This window comes from Aethalodelphis obliquidens, unplaced genomic scaffold (assembly GCF_003676395.1).
Source record: "Aethalodelphis obliquidens isolate GAN/ISIS:26980383/991018 unplaced genomic scaffold, ASM367639v1 scaffold47, whole genome shotgun sequence".
NCBI classification, from domain to species: Eukaryota; Metazoa; Chordata; class Mammalia; order Artiodactyla; family Delphinidae; genus Aethalodelphis; species Aethalodelphis obliquidens.
Genome location: NW_020837991.1, coordinates 1,372,060 through 1,395,987, shown reverse-complemented (window position 1 = coordinate 1,395,987; position 23,928 = coordinate 1,372,060). Strand labels below are relative to the sequence as shown.

The following is a 23,928-nucleotide window of genomic DNA, read 5'->3' as shown; positions in this document are numbered from 1 at the left end:
GTGACAGAGACCTGTTGTTGCCCACAAGGCCTAAAATATTTATAATCTCACTCTTAAAAGGAAATTTTTGACACCCTCTATATCATCTTATGAGGATGGTAAAATTAAATCTAAGTTTCTGACCAGTTCCAATTCTTCAGTTAATTTCCTTAGAGCAAGAACGTCATAGCTTCCTCTCAAGGTCTTCATAGCACCGAGCACGTGGTTAATACTCAGACAAGGCTCAACCAAAACCAAAGTATCCCTTTCACAAAGATTTAGTGCCTGGCACTGTTTCAGGACCTGGGGATATTGAGGTAAAAAAAAAAAAATCAAAATCCCCAACCTCATAGAGTTGATATTCTAATGGGAGAGATAAGCAATATACAAATAAATACATCTCAGGTTGTGGTGAGTACTATGGAGAAGACAAAAAGGGGTAAAGAAGATGAGGAATTCCAAGGTTTAGTTGGGTGGGATGGGGTGCGGTGGAGAGAGCTGGCTACTATTTTATGCAAGGTATTCAGGGAAGGCCCCTCTGAGAAGGCAGCCTAATTAAGTAGGTCAGTGCCTGTCTGGGATCTATAAACATATAGAAACCTGACAACCTGGGGAAATGAAATTAAAAGCACATTCCATGTCCACTTTCCAGGTAATGGTTTTCCGATCTAAGTACATATTTGAGCTGGGCCCCATCCAAGAATGTCCACCCTCCCCCAACACCCCAAATCCTCTCCAGGAAGTGCCACTTCTACATAGGTCTGTGGAGGTCACTAATTTTGTGCAAGTTAGAGCCTGCACATTTTTTGCACTATATCCTCACCAATGAGTGCATTCTCATAATCCTACTTTGGCACTAAATGCCCCTAAATTAGGAATCACTGTACTTAGACTCTGATTTATTTTATTCTACCAAATACATACTAATACCCTGTTCCAACACACACAAGTGATATATTCAAACATATCTAAAAACGACTGATAAAATGCATATATACATAAGAACCACTGAAATTTCGCTTTGATAGGAAGAATGCTGACACTGAAAGGACACAGGCTTTGGGATCATTCTGAGTTGAGTCCAAGTCCCTCCTTCATCCCTTGTTGCTGGGCAACAGACCTCAGGTAAGTTACTTTAACTCTCATAGACTTAGTTTCCACACCTGTAAAGGGAAGCTAATAATACTTGTCTCTTAAAAAAAAAATAGATAATAGATGTAAAGCACCAAGCACACAGTCAGCTACACAGAAAATGCTCTATAAGGGTTGGTATTTTAATTCATAAGTAGTACATGTATCCTTCATCCACTCAGTAGGCATTCACTTATTGCTCCTATTTCTTGCCAGACTGTGTCAGGTGAAAGGGCTCTTCCAATCAAGGAGACTACAGAGTGGTAGGTAAGACAGCAAAGTAAATAAACAATGATGATATGCCAGTGGGATAGGAGCACATCAGGAAAGGCTTCCCAATATGAACAGCTGAACTAACTCTTAGCCAGAGAAAAAGTAGATATTTCAGACAGAGGCAATACATTATGATAAAGGTTGGAAGAATATGTAGTTTGGTAGCGCTAAATAATGGGAGTTACAGGGAAGGAGAAGAGTGCTAAGAGAGAATTAAGTCAGATCAAAACAGCTTTGATTGTCCTGCTAAGGCATTTGGGTACTAAAGACAACAAGGAAAGAACCTCTGGATTCCACATGGGGGTGCAATTAGAGTGGGGCAAGACTGGAGACAAGATGAGTTATGAGGCTGTCCAGAAGTAGATTTGGGAGTTGGGAGGGATATAAATGAGATTGAAATGGACTTGTCCATGGAATATCTTAGTAAAAGTATCCAGTAGGCTGACAGACGTAAAACAGTGAAATTTGAGCTGGAGACTGCTTTGGGAACCATCAGTATGTACATAAAGCTATGTGAATGAGATAATCTAGGCTTTGTGCACAGAGTAAGAATAGAAGAGGGCTGATGGAGGAGCCCCAAAAGACATTTATAAGATGTAGAGGGAAAACAGAGCCCAAGAAGGAAACAGCATAAACAGAGAATTAGTGACAATGAAAATCAGAGCATTTTATGATTTCCAAGTCATGTTCCACATGAGTGATACCAGACTAGAAAGCTCTGAGCTCTTGCTCCCCGACAAAGTTATATATTAAAAAAAAATCAACCAGAAGCTGTCTGAACCAACTTTGTATATGCTTTGAAAAGCAATCAAGAGTTTTCAGCAATCAAGCAAATTCCCAGTCAAGAAAAACCCATCTTCAAAATTGTAGGAAAGTTTTGTGGTGTTTTTACTTACCCTTACCCCTCTCCCAATCTACTTTAGTGGTACTCTTGGTCTTGAGCAGCTGCAGCCCAGTTCCCAATTCCTCCACTTGAACTGGAGGGAGCAGAACAGATCTCATTTGCAAATTATTGTCTGTTATAACCTGCCTGGAGGATATCTGAAAGATTTACTTGTTCATCCCTGTCTTGCATAACTCAGAATGCAGGTGGGAAAAGTGGCAGGCACTGTTATTAAATACGACAAGTGGACTAAAAATTCAAAGATGCCTAGGGCAAGAGATTTGGGTGGAGACATACAGTAGACTATCTAAGGCCGGGAGGAGAAGCTGGGGTGAGGTGCTTTGGGAAATGAGGAAATGCAAGAGCAACTATAGATAGAGGGGAAACTGAGAAAGCCATGCATGCCCAGGCAAGATGCATGCCCAGAAAAGACCTGAGAAGACCTTAAACATTTACCTGGATCTAATCTGTAGGCTCAGAACAAGTCTAGCTAATTGGTGAAGAACTGCACCAGCGAAGAGCCAGTCTGTAAAGACTACAGGGGTGGTTGTTCTTTCTTTTTATTTTTGATGGTTTTGTTTGTTTGTCTATATCGACTCTTGGCATTCAAGGAAATATGTTTCAAAACAGTAAATGTACATGAGCTAAAAGAACAGAGACTTCAGTGAGCACACACAAGCACACATAACATTTAAAAGTAGTTTGGAAGAGTCTCAAAACAAATGGACTACTATGACCTTCAATAAAAACAACAACTGCAATAACAGCAAACCATGAGGAAAGGCAGAAATCTGATTTCCAGAGTTACTACATAATAACAACCAAATACTCAATTTTGGCAAAAATTAGAAGATATACATAGAAACTGGAAAATGCAGCTCATTCAGAGGAATAAAACAGATTGAAAGAAATCATCCCTGAGAAAGCCCAGACATCAGTCTTACTAGACAAAGACTTTAAAATGACAGTCTTAAATATCTATAAGAGATAAGGGAAAACATAGACAAAGAACTAAAAGAAACAAAGAAAACAGTATATGAACAAAATGAGAATGTCAATAAAGAGAGAGAAATTGCAAAAAGGAACCAAACAAAATTCTAGAGCTGAAGAGTACAATTGAAATGAAAATTCACTAGAAAAGTTCAACAGCAGAGTTGAATAGGCAGAAGAAAGAATCAGTGAACGTGAAGGCAGGTTATTTGAAATTATTGAGTCTTAAGAACACAGAGGAAAAAGAATGAAGAAAAGTGAACAAAACCTAAGGAATCTGTGAGACACCATCAAGTGGCCCACATACACATTTTCAGAGTCCCAGAAAAAGAGTACACTGAGAAAGGAGCAGAAAAAATTATTTGAAGAAATAATGGCTAAAACTTGAGTCTATAAATCTTAAAAGCTCAGTGAACTCCAAGTAAAATAAACTCAAAGGGACCCACACCAACATACATTGTAATTAAACTGTTCAAAGCCAAAGACAGAATATTGAAAGCAGTAGGGAGAAGTGCTTTATCACATACAGAGATTCCCTGTAAGATCATCAGCCACTTGTAGTCAGAGACATTGGACCAGAGGCAATGAAATGATATATTTAAGGTGCTGAAAGAAAAATACTAAAACCCAATAATTCTATATATGGCAAAACTGTCCTTGGAAAATAAGGGAGAAATTAAGGCATTTCTATATAAACAAAAGTTGAGGGGCTTCAGTATTGCTAGACCTACCCTAAGAAATGATAAAGGGAGGGCTTCAGGTTAAAATGAGAGGACACTAGATACTAACTCCAAGTCATACCTAGGCAAATACACAGCAAATGTAACATGGGCAAAAGTAATAGCCAGTGTTGTTGCAATCCTGCTTTATAACTTGAATATTAATTTTACATAGGATTTAAGAGAAAAAGCATACAAAATAATTATAAATCTCTGTTATTGGGCACACAATCTATAAGTATGTAATTTTAAAAATAAATTTATTTATTTAGTTATTATTTATTTTTGGCTGCATCAGGTCTTTGTTGCTGTGCACAGGCTTTCTCTAGTTGTGGTGAGAGAGGGCTACTCTTTGTTGTGGTGCATGGCCTTCTCATTGTGGTGGCTTCTCTTGTTGCAGAGCACAGGCTCTAGGCACGTGGACTTCAGTAGTTGCAGCACGTGGGCTCAGTAGTTGTGGCTCGTGGGCTCTCGAGTGCAGGCTCAGCAGTTGTGGCACACGGGCTTAGTTGCTCCACAGCATGTGGGATCATCCTAGACCAGGGATCGAACCTGTGTCCCCTGCATTGGCAGGCAGATTCTTAACCACTGCAACACCAGGGAAGTCCCTATAAGTATGTAATTTTTGACATCAAAACATAAAGAGGGTAGATGAAGCACTACTGGAGTCAATTCAAATTAATTTGTAATAACTAGGATACTATATGTAATCTCCATTTTACCATACAGAAAATGTCCATAGAATAGCCATAATCAGAAATAAGGGAATAAAAATGTGTCACTATGAAAAAGCAAAAAAGATTGGATCAAGATGGTGGAGAAGGAGGATGTGGAACTCACCTCTCCTCACATCAAAAATACATCTACTTGTGGAACACTTCTCACAGAAAACCAACTGGAAACTGCAGAGGATCTCTTATATAACCAAAGCTGCACGAAAGATCCTCACATGACTGGGTAGGACAAAAAAAAAAAAAGGCATCAGGATGGGACCTGTGTCCCTGGGAAGAACCTGTGAAGGAGGGAGGGTCTGCATGGGCAGGCTCTTGCCCTGCGAAGACCCTTGCAGGCTGGGAGGTGTACTGGCACAGACAGAGGGCTGGAGGAGCCTGGACTCTTCTCGCAAGGAATGCCTGTATGCTGGTTTACTAGCAATCAGGGCAGAGAGAGACCAGTGCTGATGGCTGCCACCCCGCTGCATTTCCCAGCCTGAAACATTAGCCAGGCAGGGCTGCTAATATGCACAGTGGTTAGGTGCTGAAACTCAGGCAGATGGGCCCTGGGAGTGGACTCAGTCTAGATGTGCAGAGACAGCCCTAGGGCCTGGGGTGTGGTCTGGGAGGAACCTCAGAGCCCATTGTCAGCATGGGCTCATCTTGGCCCAGGTCCACAACTGGTGCCCGTTATCAGTGTGCATGCTGGGGTCCTGGCTTCAGTAGTTGCAGATTTTGTGAGGGCATGCATGTCTGGGTAGGGATGACACTGGAGCCCATTATCATGTTGGGGGAAGGTCCAGGGGCAGGACTAGCAGCAATTGGTATTTGTTGGCACCAATACCAGGTGGCAGGTGGCTTCACAGAATCTCACATCTCTGGCAGATATCCCCTGGGGAGGAGTACAGAGTGTTTCCTTTACTGGCAGAGGGCTCCAGTTCTGTTCACCCCACACTGCAGCTTGGAGTCAGATCTGAGGCAGACAGGTCCTATATAGAGCCCTATCACAGAGGCAGCCAGGTTCCAAGCAGCACCACAACCACATCAAATTCTGCAGCCACAATGCCCTGGCTGCCAACACCAGCCTACCACTAGGTCTGTGATGAACACAGTGAAGAAAGGGACATGACCTTGGGCTGCTTCTGGGCAGAACAATGGATGCCTGTACCCGCAGCGCATAGGTTTGCTGTGACCACACTTGCGGGCCTCACTTGCTTCAGTGCTAACCTTGTTAAGGACAAAGCACGTGCTTAAAGGCAATGGAGGCTTATTGAACCTGACCCTCAGGGCTTCTACTCCAACAACTGGGGAACAGCCCCTATCCCCAACAGGGCTGTGACAGTCATGAAGCAAAGAGGAGGCCCCACCCAACATCCAGTGCAGTCTACAGTCACAATACCAATCACACCCTCAATCAAAGGGATAATGGCCAGCACACTCTGAGGAAAGTTTTGACTAGCATCCATAACAAACAAAAACAACATTTGCACCAAAAATATTGGACTTGCACAGTCTACACAAGGTAGACTAATTTCATAGTGACATAGAAAGTTAAGTAAAATTTAGAAAGCAGAGGAACTACTCCCAATTAAAATAATAAGAGAAAAACCCTGAAAAAAAATAATGAAAAGACCTCACCAGTCTACTAGATTCAAAAAGGAGGTAATCAAAATGTTAAAAGAATTAAGAAAGATTATTGATAGAAATGCAGATCACTGTAACAAGGAACTAGAAATTATAAAGAGAAACCAATCAAAATTAGACAACTCAATTGTTGAGATAAAACCAACCTAGAAACAATGAAGAGCAGAGTAAATAATGCAGAAGATGAATAAGTGAATGACAGATAGAATAATGGAAACCAACCAATCAGAACAGTGGACAGAAAGACAAAAGAAAAAAAATGAAAGCAACATGCAAGATCTACGGAATAATATAAAGTGCACCAACCTACTCATAGAAGTTCAAGAAAAGAGACAGAGAGAGAGAGAGAGAGAGAGAGAGAGAGAGAGAGAGAGAGTGGGAGGGAGGGAAAGAGAGAGAAGGGGATTGAAAATGTATTTGAAGAATCTATGGCTGAAAATTTCCCAAACCTAAAGAAGAAAACAGATATCCAGATACAGGAAACACAGAGGGCTCCAAACAAGATGAATGCAAACAGACCCACACCAAGATATATCATAGTTACAATGTCCAAAGTTAAAGATAAGATTCTAAAGGTAGCAAGAGAAAAACAGTCAATTACAATCGAACCCCCATGAGGCTATCAGCTGGTTTCTCTACAGAAACTTTGCAGGCCAGAAGGGAGTGGCATGATATATTATAAGTCCTGAAAGGGAAAAACCTGCAACCTAGGATATTCTATCCAGAATTTCTCAAACAAGCAAACACTGAAAGAATACGGAAATACTAAACTTAACCTAATAGAAATGTTGAAAGGTCTTCTCTAAATAAAAAAGAAGAAATAATCTGTAGGAAAGAGAAAATCACAGTAGGAAATGCAACTATATAAAAGCATGGAAGATCACTCAAATAAGCCAGTACATAGATTTAAAAAAATCAAAAAAATTATAAAAACGATTATAAGTACAATGAACAGTAAAAGGGTAAATATGAAGATGTAAAACAGGGCATCAAAATCACAAAATGTGGGGAGGGGAGTATAAAAATGTATATCTTTCAGAATGTGTTTGAACTTGAATGGCTATCAGTTTAAAGCAAACAGATATAGTGATGGCTCAACATACTTGAACTCCATCATAAGCACAAATAAAAAACATACAATAGATTCACACAAAAAAAGAAAGGAACCCAAGCACACTACAATGGAAAAACCATCAAACCACATAAGCAAAAACAAAAAAGACGAAGAAGTAAACAAAGAACTACAAAATCAACCAGAAAACAAGGCTTAAAAATGCAATAAATACATACTTATTAATAATTACCTTAAATATCAATGGACTAAATGCTTCAATCAAAAGACATAGAGTGAAAAAAAAAAAAGACATAGAGTGGCAGATTGGAGAAAAAAACAAGAACCTACAATATGCTGCCTACAAGACACTCACTTTTGGGCAAAAGATTTCATAAATTGAAAGGGAGGGGATGGAAAAAGATGTTTCATGCAAATGGAAATGACAAGAAAGCAGGGGTAGCAATACTCATATCAGAAAAACTTTTTAAAAAAGTCCATAAAAAAAGACAAAGAAGGATACTATATAATGATAAATGGATCAATATAAGAAGAGAATATTACACTCATTAACACATATGCACCCAATACAGAAGAACCTAAGTACATAAAACAAACACTAATAGACATAGAGGGAGAAATTAACAGGAATACAAAAATAGTAGGAGTCTTTAACACTCCCCTGACATCAATGGACAGATCTTCCAGACAGAAAGTCAATAGTGCAACAGAGATCCTAAGTGACAAAATAGACCAGTTGCACTTGACATCTTCACGACACTACATCCAAAAAAATCCAGAATAGACATTCCTTTCAAATGCACATGGAACATTCTCTAGGGTAGACCACAAACAAGCCTCAACAAATTTAAGAGTATAGAAATTATTTCAAGCATCTTTTCTGACCACAATGATATGAAACTAGAAAGAAAAATGGGCAAAAAATGATCATATGGGGACTAAACAACAGCTACTAAAAAATAAATGGGTCAGTGATGAAATCAAAGAGGAAATCAGAAAATACTTCTAAACAAATGACAATGAAAACACAACCTTACAAAATCTATGGGATGCAGCAAAACCAGTCCTTAGAGGAAGTTCCTAATGATACAGGCCTTCCTTAATAAACAAGAAAAACTCAAATAAATAACTTAACCCACCACCTAAAAGAATTAGAAAAAGAAGAACAAACAAAGTCTGAAGTCAGCAGAAGGAAGGAAATAATAAATATCAGAGAGAAAATAAATAAAATAGAGATTAAAAAACAATATAAAAATCGATAAAATCAAGAGCTGGTTCTTTGAAAGGATAAACAAAGTCAACAAACCTCTGGCCAGGCTCACCAAGAAGAAAAGAGAGAGGACCCAAATAAACAAAATAAGAAATGACGGAGGAGAAATAACAATTATATGCCAACAAATTGGACAACTTAGAAGAAATGGACAAGTTTCTGAAAACATATAGCCTGCCAAAACTGAGTCAATAAGAAACAGATAATTTGAATAGAGTGATCACTAGAAGTGAAATAGAATCACTTTAAAAAAAAAAACTCCCTACAAACAAAAGTTCAGGATCAGATGGCTTCACTGGGGAATTCTGCCAAGCATACAAAGAAGAACTTATACCAGTCCTTCTCAAACTCTTCCAAAAGATTGAAGCAGAGGGAACACTACCAAAGTCATTCTACGAAGCCACAAGCACCCTGATACCAAAGCCAGACAAAGACACTACCAAAAAAGAAAACTACAGGCCAATATCTTTGATGAATATAGATGCAAAAATTCTCAAAAACATTAGCAAACTGAATGCAATAATACATAAAAAAGATCATACACTATGAGCAAGTTGGATTCATTCCAGGGCCACAAGGATGGTTCAACGTATGCAAATCAATCAATGTGATACACTGTATTAACAAAAGAAAAGGCAAAACCCATATAATTATCTCAATAGATGCAGATAAAGCAAACAACATCCACCCATGATAAAAACTCTCACGAAAATGAATAAAGTGGGAACATATCTCAACATGAAAAAGCCATTTATGACAAACCCACAGCCAAAATAATACTCAACAGTGAAAAGGTGAAAGTCATTTCACTAAATTCAGCAAAAAGACAAGGATGCCCACTCTGAACACTTCTATTCAACATAGTACTGGAAGTCCTAGCCACAGCAATCAGAGAAAAAAAAAGACAGACAATGTATCCAAATTGTAAGGGAAGAGGTAAAACTGTCACTATTTGCAGATGACAAGACGCTCTAAATAGAGAACCCTAAAGACTCCACACAAAAACAATCAGGACTAGTAGATGAATTCAGCCAGATAACAGGATACAAGATTAATATACAGAAATCTCTTGCATTATTTTACTCTAACAATGAAATATCAGAAAGAGAAAATTTAAAAAAAAATTCCATTTAATATCCTGTCAAAAAAATACCTCAGGGGCCTCCCTGGTGTCACAGTGGTTGAGAGTCCGCCTGCCAATGCAGGGGACACAGGTTCGTGCCCTGGTCCGGGAAGATCTCACATGCCGCGGAGCGGCTGGGCCCATGAGCCATGGCTGCTGGGCCTGCGTGTCTGGAGCCTGTGCTCTGCAACGGGAGAAGCCACAACAGTGACAGGCCCATGTACCACAAAACAAAACAAAACAAAACAAAAAATACCTCAGAATAAACTTAACCAAGGAGGTGAAATACCCATATGCTAAAAACTATAAAACATTGATAAAAGAAATTGAAAATGATTCAAAGAAATGGAAAGATATCCCATGCTCTTGGATTGGAAGAATTAATATTGTTAAAATGGCCATACTACCCAAAGCAATCTACAGATTTAATGTGATCCCTATCAAAATACCCATGACACTTTTTCACAGAACTAGAACAAATAATCCTAAAATTTATATGGAACTACAAAATACCCAGAATTTCCAAAGCCATTGTGAGGAATAAGAACAAAACTGAAGGCATAACGCTCCCAAGACTTCAGACAATACTACAAAGCTACAGTAGTCAAAACAGCATGGTATTGGCATAAAAACCGACATTCAGATCAATGGAATAGAATAGAGAAGTAAACCAGAAATAAACCCACACACCTATGTTCAAAGAATCTATGACAAAGGAGGCAAGAATACACAACAAAGAAAAGACAGCCACTTCAGCAAGTGCTGTTGAGAAAGGTGGACTGGTACATGTAAATCAATGAAATTAGAACACTTCCTCACACTATGTACAAAAATAAACTCAAAATGATTTAAAGACCTAAATATGAAATGTGACACCATAAATCTCCTAGAAGAAAACATAGGCAAAACATTCTCAGGCATAAATTTTTTTTAAACATCTTCATTGGAGTATAATTGCTTTACATTGTTGTGTTAGTTGCTGCTGTATAACAAAGTGAATCTGCTATACATATACATATATCCCCATATCCCTTCCCTCTTGTGTCTGACATAAATTGCAGCAATATTTTCTTAGATCAGTCTCCTAAGGAAAAAGAAATAAAAGCAAAAATAAACAAATGGGACCTAACCAAACTAGAAAGCTTTTGCATAGTTAAGAAAACTATGAATAAAACAAAAAGACAACCTATGGAATGGGAGAAAAATATTGGCAAATGATGCAACCAACAAGGGGTTAATATCCAAAATATCCAAATAGCTCATGGAGCTCAATATCAGAAAAACAAACAACCCAATCAAAAAGTGGGCAGAAGACCTAAATAGACATTTCTCCAAAAAAGACATACAGATGGCCAAGAGGTACATGAAAATATGCTCAATATTGCTATTTATTAGAGAAATGCAAATAAAAACCAAAATGAGGTATCATTTCACACTGGTCAGAATGCTTATCATCAAATAGTCTACAAATAATAAATGCTGGAGAGGGTGTGGAGAAAAAGAACCCTCCTACACTGTTGATGGGAATGTAAATTGGTGCAACCACTATGAAAAACAGTATAGAGGTTCCTTTAAAAATTAAAAGTAGAACTACCATATAATCCAGAAATCCCACTCCTGGGCATATATCCTGAAAAGATGAAAACTCTAGTCCAAAAATATACACGCACCCAAATGTTCATAGCAACACTATTTACAATAACCAAGACATGGGATCAACCCAAGTGCCATCAACAAATGATTGGTTTAAGAAAAAGTAGTGTATATATACAATGGAATATTGCTTAGCCATAAGAAAGAATGAAATATTGCCATTTGCAACAATATGGATGGACCTAGAGCATATCATAATAACTGAAGTAAGTCAGACAAAGATAAATATTATATCACTTATACGTGTACTCTAAAAAATAATATAAATGAATCTATATACAAAACAGAAACAGACTCACAGACATAGAAAACAAACTTACAGAAGATGGTTCTTTGGGACACAAGCCCGCCATCGTTTTGGTCTGCTGGCTTTCTGAATAGCTGCTATTCCTCATCCCAACAACTCGTCTTTCGATTTATTGGCCTATCGGGCTGTAAGCAGTACAAGCTTGGACTTGGTAACAAATTTTGGTGAGCCAGACAGAGGCCTTGTTGCTTGTGGCCAGCTGCCCCACACCCACAACTGGTTGGGGGATTTTTGGGTAAGGCCATAGAAACTGCCAGGACCTCTTGTCCTGAGGATCTGCCCTTCAAAATTTCCCAAAGTGGCATTGGCTGCCTTAGTGCTTGGTAGTTGGAGCAAGGAATTGACATTTGGGAGATGAAAGATTTCATATAGTAGGATTCTACCTGCTCATCCCAAAGAACCAGTGCTCCTGAAGTGTTGAGCTGGAGAGGAGAAGACCCTGAACACAGTGACCAGAGAGCTGGGAAACCAAAATTTGGTACCAAAATTAAGGTACCTGCCAAGATATTCCACTTACAAGATCCACAACTGCTGCAGATGTTAGAGAAATCCTTGAGGAAGAACCTCCCTGTGTCCTTAAAGGTTTATGGGACTGTCCAAATGGACCAGGGAAACCCCTTCAAGCTAAAGGCCTGGGTGGACAAGTGGCCTGATTTTAATACTATGGTTATCCACCCTCAGGAGTAGGAAATTGCAGATGACTTTGATCATTACACCAACACCTACCAAATCTATTCTAAGGATCTCAACAACTGTCAAGAATCCCTTAGCACATCAGAGATCATCAATTGGAAATACTTTTCAGATCCAAAGTTTGCAGTAAAGTCTGGATGAGGTGATACAGAATCTTGTAACCACTAAATTTGTTAAGGTCAAGCAAACACAATGCATTCTCTATGTGATGCCTGAGACAGTGAGGAAACTGCTTCCTTCCCTGCCAGAGACAAAGAACTTACCTATTGGCTATGGCAGACCCAAAGCTATTGACCAAGATGTTTAAACTCTCATCCCTGGATCCTACCTATGCTGCCTTGGTGAATAAATTATGGCATTTCGGTGACAGCAATGAGAGTAGCCAGAGATTCACCAAGCTCTGTACCCAGACCTTCCCCAACTTCTGCCTGCTGGGGCCTGAGGGGACCCCTGTGTCCTGGTCCCTGATGGATCATACAGGAGAGGTGTGGATGGGGGCCACCATGCCTGAGTACCGGGTCCATGGTCTTGTCTCCCATCTGTTGTTTGTCCACATCCATGCTCTGGACAAACTTGGCTTTCCCCTATATAACCATACAGAGCCAACAGAATTGTATAGAAAATTAGTCACAATCTGCATCATATCCCCATGCCCTATGACTGGAACCAGTGGAACCGTGGGCCTCTGTGAAGCAGCCACGAACCCGAGACAGTGTTGGGTGGGCTGGTCACATGGCAAGAGATGCAGAGGGGTGGGCAGAAAGAAAGAATAAATTGTAATCAGCAGTAAATCAGTGTGTGCTGTTTGGACTCTGGGGAAGCAGTGTGAATGGTCAACAGAACCACGAGTGTGGTTCACAAATCACTCATGAACTTCATTTTGGGTCCAGCAGACCTTCCTATTTCCTCCACATTCCAACCCTGGCAACCCCCATTCTATTCTGTGTTTCTATGAGTTAGACTTTTTTGGGGTAAGATCCCACATATAAGTGATATCATGCAGTATTTCTGTTTGTCTAGTTTATTTTACTGGTTCACAATTTTCTTTTAATGTATATGGCTAGTAAGGAAAGTATCCATAATCAGTACAGAATAAATGCAACCCACTATTCTAATGGTGTCATTATTCTTTCCAGCACCATCATATTTTTCTCTATTTAGAGTGTGTACATGGAATGTAGAGAAGAGAATTTAAGTAGCTTGTCATATCACAATAGCAGGACAACTTAACATCTTGTCACCCAGAAACAATACACATGCAAAAATAAAATTGTTATTTAAAAATAACTGTTAAAATGTATGTGGTAGAGATACTTTAAATTTAAGGTAAATCAGGAAAAAATCTATAAAAATGGATCTAATTTGTGGGATTTTATCACATATAACATTTGTATATTCTGTGAACTAGGTTAAATCTGTAAATATTGAATATGACTTTTTTTTCTAAATTGACAAGATAAAAACGTGTGGCATGCTATCAACTTGTTTCAAGTTGCAGGATGAACATGAATGATTTGTATCAAGACAAGACTGCTCTGGGTAGAAAAAGATAATTCAAATGTAATGTTCTTTTGTGTGTAAGGAGGAGTTTTATAATTAATATCAGCCATTATTCTTACACCAAGCTGTAGGACAATTTATACAATTTAATAAAGGATATTACATATTGAAAAAAAGACAAAGAAAACAAACTTATGGTTACCAAAGTGGAAAGGAAGTAGGGAGGGATAAATTAGGAGTATGGGATTAACAGATAAAAACTACTATACTTAAAAGAGATAAGCAACAAGAATTTACTGTATAGCACAGGGAACTATATTCATATCTTGTAATAGCCTATAATGGAAAATAATCTGAGAAATATATATGTAACTGAATCACTTTGATGTGCACCTGAAACTAACACAATATTGTGAATCAACTATACTTCAATAAAAAGCAACTTCAATAAAAAGACAGGAATTGAGGAAATGAGGAATAAAAAAGGTTATATGACATACAAAAAATAAATAGCAAAATGGCAGAGTAAATCCTTTCTTATCAGTGACAATTTAAATATAAATGGCTTAAACTTTCCAATAAAAAGGCATCGAATGGCAGAATTGTTTTTTTTTTAAAAAAACCTTGGTGATCCAATTGTATGATGTCTACAAGAGACTCACTTTAGATATAAAGACACAAATAGGTTGAAGGTGAAAGGATTGAAAAATATATTCCATGAAAATACTAACCAAAAGAGGGCTAAGGTGGCTATACTAAATCAAACAAATTAGACCTTAAATCAAAAACTGTTACAGAGACAAAGACAATATAGACTGATAAAAGGATCAATTCACCAAGAAGATATAAAAATTTTAACATATATTCACCAAACATCAGAGCCCCCAAATATATGAAGCAAACATTACAGATTTGAAGGGAGAAATAGAAATTCCTATAATAATAATATATATATATGACTTCAATATACCACTTTAAATATGTTAAAACAATCAAACAGAAGATCAATAATGAAATAGAGGACTTGAACAAAACCATAAACGAATTAGACCTAACAAATATACAGAACACCAAAGAACAGCAGAATACATATTTTTCAAAAGTGCACATGGAGGGCTTCCCTGGTGGCGCAGTGGTTGAGAGTCTGCCTGCCGATGCAGGGGACACGGGTTCATGCCCTGGTCTGGGAAGATCCCACATGCCACAGAGCAGCTAGGCCTGTGAGCCATGGCTGCTGAGCCTGAGCGTCCGGAGCCTGTGCTCCACAATGGGAGAGGCCACAACAGTGAGAGGCCCGCGTACTGCAAAAAAAAAAAAAAAAGTGCACATGGAACATTCTCCAAGGTAGACCATATGTTAGGCCACAACACGTCTCAATAAATTTTAAAAGGTTGCAATTATAAAAAATATTTTTCTATCACAATGGTTAGAATCAGAAGGAAAACTGGATTCACAAATATGAGGAAATTAAACAACACATTCTTAAAGACCAATGGGTCAAAGGGGAAATTAAAAGCGAAATTAGAAAATACACTGAGATTATTGAAAATGAAAACACAAAATACCAAAACCTATGGGATACAGTAAAAGAGAATTTACAGTAAGAAGACAATTTACACTTGTAAATGCATACATTAAAAAGGAAGGAAACATCTCAAATCAATAACCTACATTTGCACCTTAAGGAAAAGAAAACCAAATTAAACCCAAAACTGGCAGAGGGAACTGACATATTACTAACATTAGAAATAAAAGCAACAACAATACAAAAGATGTTACAGAAATAAAAAGAATACTATAAACATTTGTATACCAATATATTGTTTAACCTAAATGAAATAGATGAATTCCTAGAAACACACAATCCACCAAAATTGAATCAAGAATAAATAAAAAATCTGAATAAATTTATAAATAGTAAAGAAAGTGAATCAGTAGTCAAAACCCTCAAGGACAAAGAAAAGCCCAGGACTAAATGGCTTAATTGGTAAATACTACCAAACATTTCAAGAAAAATTAACACCAATCATTTTCAAACTTTCCACAATATTGAAGGAGAGGGAATAATTCCCAACTTATTCTTTGAAGCCTGTATCACCTTGACACTAACACCAGACAAGAAAACTACAGACCAATATCCCTTATGAATGTTGATGCAAAAACCTTCAATAAAACACTAGCCAATTGAATTCAGCAACATATTGAAAAGTAAGTATCATGACAAAATGATTTTTCCCCATAATGTAATAATGCTTCAACATGTGAAAATTGATTTAGTAAAATCAATTACTAGAATGAAGGGAAAAACAAACAAATCAACAACAACAAAAAAACCAAACACGATCATCTCATCTGATGAAGAAAAAATATTTGACAAAAGTCAATACCCTTTCTTAATAAAACACACTCCCAATAAACCAAGAATAGAAGGCAACTTCCTCATTATGATAAAGGCCATATATGAAAAATCCATAGCTAACATCATACTCAGTGGTCAAAGATTGAAAGCTTTCCCCCCAAAATAGGAACAAAATAAGGATTCCCACTTTCTCCATTTCTATTCAACATAGTCATGGAAGTCCTCATAAGAGCAAATAGGCAAGAAGAATAAATAAAAGGCATCCAAACTGAAAAGGGAGGAATAAAATTATCTTTGTTTGCAGATGACATGACCTTATATTCCAAATATACATGAAAAGATTCCACATAACACACACAAAAAACTGTCAAAGCTAATAAATGAATTAGCAATTCAGCAAAAAACCCACCAAAAACCAATTTTGTGGGATACAAAAATCAACATATAAAATTCACTTACATCTCTATACACTAACAATGAAAAATCCAGAAGGAAATTAAGAAATTTCTTTTTACAGTAGCAAGAAAAAGTATAAAATACTTAGGGATAAACTTAACAAAGGGGGTGAGAGACCTGTACATTGAAAACTACATAACATTGCGAAAGAAATTAAAGAAGACACCAATAAAGGGAAAGGCATTTCATGTTCATAGATTGGAATATTCAATACTGCTAAGATGACAATGCTACCTAAAACGATCCACAGATTTAATGCAATCCCTATCAAAATCCCAATGACATATTTTTTGCAGAAATAGAGAAACCCATCTTAAAATTCAAATGGAGTCTCAAGGAGCTCCAAGTAGCCAAAACAATCTTGGAAAAGAAGAACAAAGTAGGAAGTCTCACATTTCCAGATAAAAGAGATAAGCAACAAGAATTTACTTATTACAAATCTACAGTAACCAAAACAGTTTGTTACTGGCATAAAGACAGACATATAGACCAACGGGATAGAATAGAGTCCAGAAATAAACTCTCATGTATATGATCAAATGATTTTTGACAAGGGTGGCAATAAAGGACAGTCTATTCAACAAATAGTATTGGGAAGCTGAATATCCACATGTAAAAGAATGAAGTTGGAACCTTCCCTTACATCATATACAAAGATTAACTCATCACAGATCAAAGAACTAAATGTAGGAGCTAAGAAACTATAACAAATTTTAGAAAAAAAGCATAGGGGAAAAGCTGCATGACATTGGATTTGGCAATGATTCCTTGCATATGACACCAACAGCACAGGTAACAAAAATAGATAAACTGGACTTTTGTCAAAATTAAAAACTTTTTGCATCATGGTCTCTTATCAACAGAAGGCAAAAGCAACCCATGGAATGGGAGAAAATATTTGCAAATCATACAGCTCACAAAGTATTAATTTCCAGAATACATAAAGAACTCATACAATTCAACAACAAAATAAGCAAACCCACTTAAAAATGGGCAAAATAACTTGAATACACATTTCTCCAAAAAGTCATACAGGTGGCCAATTAACACCTTAAAAAAAGGTGCAACACCAGTAGCCATTAGGGAAAGGCAAATAAAAACCACAATGATATACTACTTCATACCCAGCAGGAGGGCTATTATTAAAAAAGAGAACATAATGAGTGTTGGCAAGGTTGTGGAGAAATTGGAACATTTCTGCATTGCTGGTAGAAATATAAAATGCTTCAGCTGCTATGGAAAATAGTATGACTGTTACTCTGAAAATTAAACATAGAATTACCATAACCATATGGTCCAGCAATTCCACTTCTGGGTATATATCTGAAAGAATTGAAAGCAGGGACTCAAACAGATATTTGTGCATCTGTATCATAGCAACATTATTCACAATAGTCATAAAAGAGAAGAAACTCAAATGTCCATCAATGGATGAACAAAACCTGGTATAATCAGCCTTAAAAGAAAGGAAATTCTGCTACATGTTATAACATGGATGAACCTTAAAGACATTATGCTATGTTAAATAAGCCAGCCAGAAGAGGGCAAATACTGTATGGTTCCACTTATATGAAACACACAGAGTAGAAAATTTCATAGAGATAAAAATAGAATTGTTTTCAGGGGCTTGGGTGAGGGGGAAATGGGGAGTTATTATTTAATGGGTACAGAGTTTCAGCATGGGAAGATGAGAAACGTTTTGTAGATGGATGATGGTGATGGTTGCACCAGTTGCACCATAATGTGAATGCATGTAATGTCACTGAATTGTACACTTAAAATTGTTAGAACTGTAAGTTTTATGTTATGTATATTTTATCATAATAAAAAAGAAAAACAAGTAAAATCATGGGGAAAGGTATACCATGTTAACACTAATCAAAAGAAAACTAAAGTATCTATCTTAATTTCAGGCAAAGTTGACCACAGAGCTAGGAAAATTTACCAGGAATATAGAGAATGTTAAATAATGATCAAGAGGTAAATTCTTCAAGAAGACATAATAATCATTAATGTGCATGCACCTAAAAACAGGGTCAAAATATATGAGGCAGAAAAAAAAAAAAGAAAGAAGAACAGGAGAAAGACAAATTCATTATTCTAGCTGGAGACTTAAAAACCCATCTATTAGTAATTGAAGATCCAATAGGTAGTATGGATACAATTGAACTGAAGAGTACCATCAATCATCAGTCTGCTCATAGGTATGGATTGCATCATCCCACAACAACAGAAATCAAATTCTTCTCAAGCCTACATGGAACATTCATTAAGGTAGATATTAAGTATGGGCTGTAAAACACATCTTAACAATTTAAAAATGGAAATCATACAAAGTATGCTCTCAGACCACAATAACAAGTCAATAACAAAAAGTTAGCTGAAAAAGGTCAAAATATTTGGAGACTAAACAGCACACTTCTAAATAATACATGAGTCAAAAAGAGTCTCAAGAAATAAAGTATTTTGAACAAAATGAAAATACAACGTAGAATTTGTGGGGTGCAGCAAAAGCAGTGCTTAGAGGGAAATTTATAGCACCAAATGTATATATTAGAAAAGAATAAATATATAAAATCAATAATCTAGTTATGAAACTAGATAAAGAGCAAATGAATTTCAAAGTATGTAGAAAAAAAGAAATAATAAAAACGAGAGTAGAAGTTAAAGAAGCTGAAATAGGAAAACACAAAAAATCAAAGAAATCAAAACCTGGTTCTTTGAAAAGATAATAAAATTGACAAACCTCTAGCCAGGCTAACCAAGAATAAAAGAAGACACAAATTACTATTATCAGAGATAAAAGACAGGCTATCGCTACTGATCTCATGGACATTAAAAGAATAATGAACAGTATGAACAACTGTGTTCCCATAAATTTCATAACTTAGAGAAAATAGACTAATTGCTTGAAATACACAAGGTTAATGGACATACAGCAAAACTCACACAAGAAGAAATAATCTGAATAGATCTACATTTATTATAGGAATTAAGTCAATAATTAATAGTCTTCCCAAACAGAAAGCACCAGGTCCACATGGGTTCACTGGTGAATTCTACAAAACATTTAGGGAACAAATGATAACAATTCTTTACAATTTCTGCAGGAAAATAAAAGCAGAGGGAACACTTCCTAACTCATTATACCAGGATTAATCTAATACTAAAACCAGACAAAAAAGACATTACAGGAAAATTACAGATATCTCTCACAACATAAATGCAAAATCCTCAACAAAATATTAACAACTCAAATCTGTAAAAAGAATTACATACTATGACCAAATGTGACCAAGGTATGCACAGCTGGTTCAACATTCTAAATGTAATCCAGTAATGCAATCAGTTACATCAACTGGTTAAAGAAGAAAGATAATATGGTCACATCAATAGATTCAGAAAAAGCATTTGATAAAACCCAACACAGTTCATGAAAAAAATTACTCTCAGCAAACTAGAATTAGAGGATAAACTTCCTCTTTATCTTCCTTTTGTAGATAAAGAACATCTACCGAAAAATCTATAGCTAATGTCATACTTAGTAGTCAGAAACAGACGCTTTCCCTCAAAGGAACTGGAAAAAGCCAAGGATGTTTCCTCTCATCACTCCAATTCAACATTGTACTAGAAGTTCCAGCTAATGTAACAAGACAAGAAAAGAAAAGAAAAGATTGGGTAGGGTATACAGATTGGGAAGGAAGATATAAAACTGTCTTTGCCCACGGATGACATGATCATCTATGTAGAAAATCTCAAAGAATTAGTAATAATAATAATAATAATCCCCTAGAAATAATAAGTAATTATAGCAAGGTTTCAGGATACAAAGTAAATATATAAAAGTCAATTGCTTTCCTATATACCAGCAATAAGCAATTGGAATTTTTTTTTTTTTTTGTGGTACGCGGGCCTGTCACTGTTGTGGCCTCTCCTGTTGTGGAGCACAGGCTCTGGACACGCAGGCTCAGTGGCCATGGCACACAGGCCCAGCCGCTCCACAGTATGTGGGATCTTCCCAGACCGGGGCACGAACCCGTGTCCCCTGCATCGGCAGGCGGACTCTCAACCACCAGGGAACTGAAGCCCAGCAACTGAAGGGAACTGAAGCCCAGGGAACTGAAGCCCAGCAACTGAAATTTGCCACCAGGGAAGCCCAGCAACTGAAATTTGTATTAAAAACACAGATGCCACTTACATAAGCACCTAATTAATTATCTAAATGAGATATTTAGGTATATATCTAACAAAATATAAATAAGATCTATATCATGGAAATTGCACAACTCTGATAAAAGAAGTCATAAATAAATGGAGAGATAGTCCATGTTTATGGATAGGAAGACCTATTATTGTTACAATTAAGTTCTTCCCAACTTGATATATAGATTCAATGGAATTCCAATAAAAATCCCAGTAAGTTACTTTGTGGACTGATTCTAACCTGTGTCTGATTCTAAACTTTATGTTGAATGACAAGGGAGGCAAGAACATACAATGGAGAAAGGACAGCCTCTTCAATAAATGGTGCTGGGAAAACTGGACAGCTACATGTAAAAGAATGAAATTGGAACACTCCCTAACACCATACACAAAAATAAACTCAAAATGGATTAAAGACCTAAATGTAAGGCCAAACACTATAAAACTCTTAGAGGAAAACACAGGAAAAACACTCTTTGACATAAACCATAGCAAGATCCTTTTTGACCCACCTCTTAGAGTAATGGAAATAAAAATAAACAAATGGGACTAAAACTTAAAGCCTTTGGCATAACAAAGGAAACCATAGACAAGACAAAAAGACAACCCTCAGAATGGGAGAAAATATTTGCAAATGAAACAACAGACAAAGGATTAATCTCCAAAATATACAAACAGCTCATGGAGCTCAATATCAAAAAAACAAACAATCCAATTAAAAAATGGGTGGAAGACCTAAATAGACATCTCACCAAGGAAGACATACAGATGGCCAAGAGGCACATGGAAAGATGCTCAACATCACTAATTATTAGAGAAATGCAAATTAAAACTACAATGAGGTATCACTTCATGCTGGCCAGAATGGCTATTATCAAAAAATCTAGAAACAATAAATGCTGGAAAGGGTGTGGTGAAAAGGGAACCCTCCTGTACTGTTGGTGGGAATGTAAATTGATACAACCACTATGGAAAACAGTATGGAGGTTCCTTAAAAAACTAAAAATAGAACTACCATATGACCCAGAAATACTACTGGGCATATACACTGAGAAAACCATAATTCAAAAAGAGACATGTACCACAATGTTCACTGCAGCACTATTTACAATAGCCAGGACATGGAAGCAACCTAAATTTCCATTGACAGATGAATGGATAAAGAAGATGTGGCACATATATACAATGGAATATTACTCAGCCATAAAAAGAAACGAAACTGAGTTATTTGTAGTGAGGTGGATGGACATAGAGTCTGTCATACGGAGTGAAGTAAGTCAGAAAGAGAAAAACAAATACCATATTCTAACACATATATATGAAATTAAAAAAAAAAGTTACTGATGAATCTAGTTGCAGGGCAGAAATAAAGATGTAGATGTAGAGAATGGACTTGAGGACACGGGGTGGGAGGGGGAAGCTGGGGCAAAGTGAGAGTAGCATCGACATATATAAACTACCGAATGTAAAATAGTTAGCTAATGGGAAGCAGCAGCATAGCACAGGGAGATCAGCTCGGTACTTTGCAATCACCTAGAGGGGTGGGATAGGGAAGATGGGAGGCAGGCTCAAGAGGGAGGGGATATGGGGACATATGTATGCATATGGCTGATTCACTTTGGTGTACAACAGAAACTAACACAGTATTGTGAAGTAATTATACTCCAATAAAGATCTATTAAAATAAAGTTTATATTGAAAGTCATATAATCTGAGTCTAAAGTTTATTTGGAAAGACAAAAGATCCAGATTAGCCAACACAATATTAAAGAAAAGGAATAAATTCAGAGATCTGACACCATCCAACTTTAAGACTGTGTAACTGCTTTTCAGACTATAGCTACTTTTCAAGCTATATTACCATAATATAGCTTAATATTTCAATATAGCTCAATATTTCATAATATTTCAAGCTATTAATACCATAATAGCTATGGTATTATCTATAGTATTAATTGCTTCAAAGCTATAGTAATCAAGATAGTGTGGTATTATTGAAAGGACAGGTAGATCAATGGAACAGAATAGTCTAGAAATAAACCCACCCAAATATAGTCAACTGATTTTTGACAAAGGAGCAAAAGTCAATACAGTAGAGAAAGAATAGTCTTTTAACAAATGGTGCTGGAACAACTGGACATCCACATACAAAAAATAATAATCTAGACACTGACCTTACACTTTCCACCAAAAAAGCTAAAAATGGATCATAGACCCAAGTGTAGAGTACAAAACTATAAAATTTCTACAAGATAACATAGGAGAAAATCTAGGCGACCCTGAGTTTGGCAATGAGTTTTTAGATACAACACTGAAAATATAAGACATGAAAGAAAAAACTAATAAGTTGGATTTCATTAAAATTAAAAACTTCTGTTCTGTGAAAGGCCTTTTTTTAAAAAGATCTATTTTATTTTATTTATTTATTTTTGGCTGCATTGGGTCTTTGTTGCTGCGTGTGGGCTTTTCTCTAGTTGTGGCGAGCAGGGGCTACTCTTTGTTGTGGTGCATGGGCTTCTCATTGCAGTGGCTTCTCTTGTTATGGAGCATGGGCTCTAGGCATGTGGGCTTCAGTAGTTGTGGCTCATGGGCTCTAGAGCACAGGCTCAGTAGTTGTGGCACATGGGCTTTGTTGTTCCACGGCATGTGGGAATCTTCCCGGACCAGGGCTCAAACCCATGTCCCCTGCACTGGCAGGCAGATTCTTAACCACTGTGCCACCAGGGAAGCCCAAAGGCATTTTTAAGAGAACAAGAAGGCAAACTACAAGCTGGCAGAAAATATTTGCAAAACACATATCTGATAAAGGACCTAATTCCAAAATCTACAAAGAACACTTAAAACCAAGCAATAAGAAAATAAATAAGCCAATGGAAAAGGGACAAAATATTGAAGACACCTCACCAAGAATATATACCAATAGTAGACAGACTGTAAAAGGAGGCTTAATATCACATATC

The 23,928-nt window shown here is 36.9% G+C and overlaps 1 protein-coding gene and 1 pseudogene across 1 annotated transcript in view; one reads left to right on the top strand and one right to left on the bottom strand.

Annotated features, from left to right (window-relative positions):
* The window catches only part of LOC113607246 (glycine N-phenylacetyltransferase pseudogene), a 61,239-nt pseudogene extending 47,437 nt beyond the window's left edge, over window positions 1–13,802 (top strand).
* LOC113607273 (uncharacterized) overlaps window positions 1–23,928 on the bottom strand; it is a 253,782-nt gene that overhangs the window by 194,286 nt on the left and 35,568 nt on the right.